General features: G+C 36.3%; 1 long non-coding RNA gene across 1 annotated transcript; it reads right to left on the reverse strand.

Annotated features, from left to right (window-relative positions):
• Nucleotides 1–1,971: 1,971 nt before the first annotated feature.
• Nucleotides 1,972–3,192, reverse strand: LOC141362916 (uncharacterized). The gene is made up of 3 exons (XR_012368484.1): nucleotides 2,792–3,192; nucleotides 2,258–2,358; nucleotides 1,972–2,174 (listed from the first exon to the last, which is right to left on the reverse strand). It is a non-coding gene; the product is annotated as an uncharacterized lncRNA (long non-coding RNA).
• Nucleotides 3,193–3,484: the final 292 nt, after the last annotated feature.

The raw sequence follows: 3,484 nt of genomic DNA on the forward strand, positions 1-3,484 counted from the left end.
TCATATCATGATAAGTGAACTCTTTTATGCTATTAGAAAAGTTTAGGAAGCATTTACTCTGATGCACATGAAGCTTTATATTGATAATAATTAAAATAATAATTCCTTACATTTATATAGCGCTTTTCTAAGTACTCAAAGCACTTTACATATGAACGGGGGAATCTCCTCAACCACCACCAATGTGCAGCATCCACCTGGATGATACGACGGCAGAAATATTGATTTCAGTTTAATATTAAGATAGGTGTGACCAGCTGATTTACTAACACTGTCTATAATAAAGAATAAAGAAATGATTAAGAGTTTTCTCCTCTCAGCATGAGACATTGTAAAGGAAAATTATTTGGCCCTTAAAGGTCACGTTTTTTTTTTGTGATCCTATTGTTCAATCTTTAGTTAGCGTGTAATGTTGCTGTAAGAGCATAAATAATGCCTGCAAAATGATAAAGCTCAAAGTTTAATACCAAGCAATACATTTTCTATAACAGAACTCGCTTTTCAAAGCCTACAGCAAATGGTCGGCTTCCCGGAAGTATTCCCATAGGAATATGTCAGTCGCTAGCTAAGCTCAAATGGCTCAGGCTAAGCTAAGCTGCTGTACAATCACAACACACTAAACAAGCTACACAATCAGAACTTAATACGTATTTCAGAAGGAGGGACTTCATAGAACAAGGAAGACATCAGCACATTTTTAGGACAGTGAGTCAATTGTGTGAAAAATACTGAGTTCTTTTACACATGAAACATGAACATGTGTTATATTGCGCATTGTAAACGCAAACATAGCTTCAAAACCACAGGAAAAACATTAATGTTAATAACGATCATAAAGATGAGCATTGTAATGAATAAAAGACTGTATGTTGTGATGTAACTGCATCAGCTCTCATAAAAGCAGATTTCTGGCACTGATCATAATAAATGAATGTACTGACTGACCAGTCGGCAATGGACAGTAAACATCTTCAGTCTGTTTCTGATCTGATGTCTGACTGATGTTCTGCTGTTGACTGACAGCTGAGGGAGACTGAGAGTTTTTGTTGTTGTTGTACCACCACAGCAGGACCAAGAAAAAGATCAAAAACATGAAGCTCAGTCCAAGACACAGACCAACAATAAGCCCAAGAGATGAAGATCCTGCGGCTGGAAAAGCAGAGACACATCCTTATATAACTATATATGCATATGCAAAAACATTTCAGCAGTGCTTATGGGGAGAGACTCTCACCTCTGACTGAGATCCAGCTCTTTGGAGACTCTCCTCTCTCTGGGTGTTTACAGTAGTAGAAACCCTCTTATATCTTTGAGACTGTAGGGATGATCATTATGTCTCCTGTAGTCTGCACCACTGATCCATCTTTATAAAATTCAGCTCTCAGGTTAGAGGGATTTTTATCTCGATATAAACAGTGTAGAGTCAGAAGATCTCCTTCAGTTACAGGATGAACAGGACTGTCCAGAATCACATCAACATCTACAGAACAGAAGAAATTAATGATGATTATAAATTATAAAAATATATCAGATGGATTTTTCCCATTTTCTATCAGCTTGTTACATCTGGCAGATTATAAAAATTAATTAAAATTCCATAGACTTAAAATGAAAGAGCATCTTTAACCATTTTCTGGGGACCAGAATATAATTGAGACCCTAACAAAACCTTAGCAACCAGTAAGAAAACCATTGTAACCATATACTGTAGTGCTGGTCTAAAAAAAAAACCTTGGAGCACCCTGGCAACAGCTACCCACAACACTTGCATTGTGTAGTTTTGCAGAAGCAAATATCTGCATTTATATTTTAGAAAATGCCTCAATCTATATTTATTTAATATCCACTGATTATTGAAATTAATGGAATCTGTTTCATTGCACTGATGGTAAATATTTTCTGCCTCTAAAATGAATAAATAATGATTTGTAGACTCACTGTGTACTGAGATATTAACAGGATGAAGTTTGTCTCCAGATACAGACTGACACCAGTACACTCCAGTATCAGATGTGATGAGAGATCTGATTGTACATGTAGATGTTGTTCCTGTAGATCTCCAGTCTGATGATGAACAAGGTTTCAGTTTGTCTGTGTGTTTTTGTTGTGATAATGTCGGTTGGTAGATGAAAGTCAGTCAGCCTCCTCAATGGTAAAGACGCATTCATACTTACCTGTGAGAAAACACACAAATATGAATAAATGTTCCACTAACAGAACTGTGGTATACTAACAACAGAATAACTAAATGTGGTACCTTTAAAGTTTTTGCGTGTGAATGATGGTTGGTCGAGAAACAGTCAGCCAGTCTCCTCAATGGTAAAGATCCAAAATTATGCTGGACGCATTTGTGCTAACCTGTGAGAAAACACACAAATTAGGGCTGCACGATAAATCGCATGTGTTTGTCACGCGCATCTCACCAGTAATGCCGGTTCCTTGATTAGTATTAAATCGCCATCAGCTGTTTTCAGATGGAGCAGCTTTAACTACACAGAGCCGTAGTTCACAGACAATCGGGGCAATTTCGCATTAATTATCACGGACGTATCGCCTGCGATATGTATGTGATATGGCCCAGCTTGTCAGTGATCTACGGCTCTGGGCAGTTAATGTCGCGCCTCTGAAAGCAGCTGATGGTGATTTAATACTAATCAAGGAACCGGCATTACTGACGTGATGCGCGTGGTATCGCATGCGATTTATCGTGCAGCCCTAACACAAATATGAGTTACTTTTCCACTTACAGAACTGTAGTATACTCACAACATAATAAATGTGGTAGCATTACCTTTAAAATGTGTTATGAGTGAAGGGCTGTCCATCAGTACTCACTGATAGAAATTCAAACTTGCCCAGGAAATGTTTGTGCTAAACAGTGAGAAAACACATAAATATGAATAATTTTTCCAATTTAAGAACTGAGGTGTACTCACAACATAATGAATTAATTAAAAGGTTTTATGAGTGAATGAACGTTTAATTGAGAACAGACAGCCAGTCAGTTAGTCCTTACTAAGAGAGATTCAAACTTGCGCGGGATACATTTGTGCTAAACTGTGAGAAAACACACAAATATGAATTTTTCCACTTACAGAAATGTGGTGTACTCACAACATAATAAATTAATGAATAAATGTGGTCATGTTACCTTTAAAAGGTCTTGAATAACTGTTTGGTTGAGAACAGACAAACAGACAGTCAGTTAACATTAGATAGATAGATAACAATTTATTTAATATGGACATAACAATTACATTGGACAAACCAGATGCATTGTTTAAGTATTTTAGCACAAGTGCTAATTCGCAACACTTGTCCATAGGCGACTTTTAAAATGTAGAACAATTAGAAACAAAGAAAACAAAGAAAGAGAAAGGAAATAAAAAATAAAGATAAATGCAAGCCTATTCAATATAAAGAGCAAATAAAACACAGAAAAAGATAACATGAACAAGTGATCAATTATTTAAAATCTATTCAT

The sequence above is a fragment of the Misgurnus anguillicaudatus genome, unplaced genomic scaffold (assembly GCF_027580225.2).
Source record: "Misgurnus anguillicaudatus unplaced genomic scaffold, ASM2758022v2 HiC_scaffold_29, whole genome shotgun sequence".
NCBI lineage: Eukaryota > Metazoa > Chordata > Actinopteri > Cypriniformes > Cobitidae > Misgurnus > Misgurnus anguillicaudatus.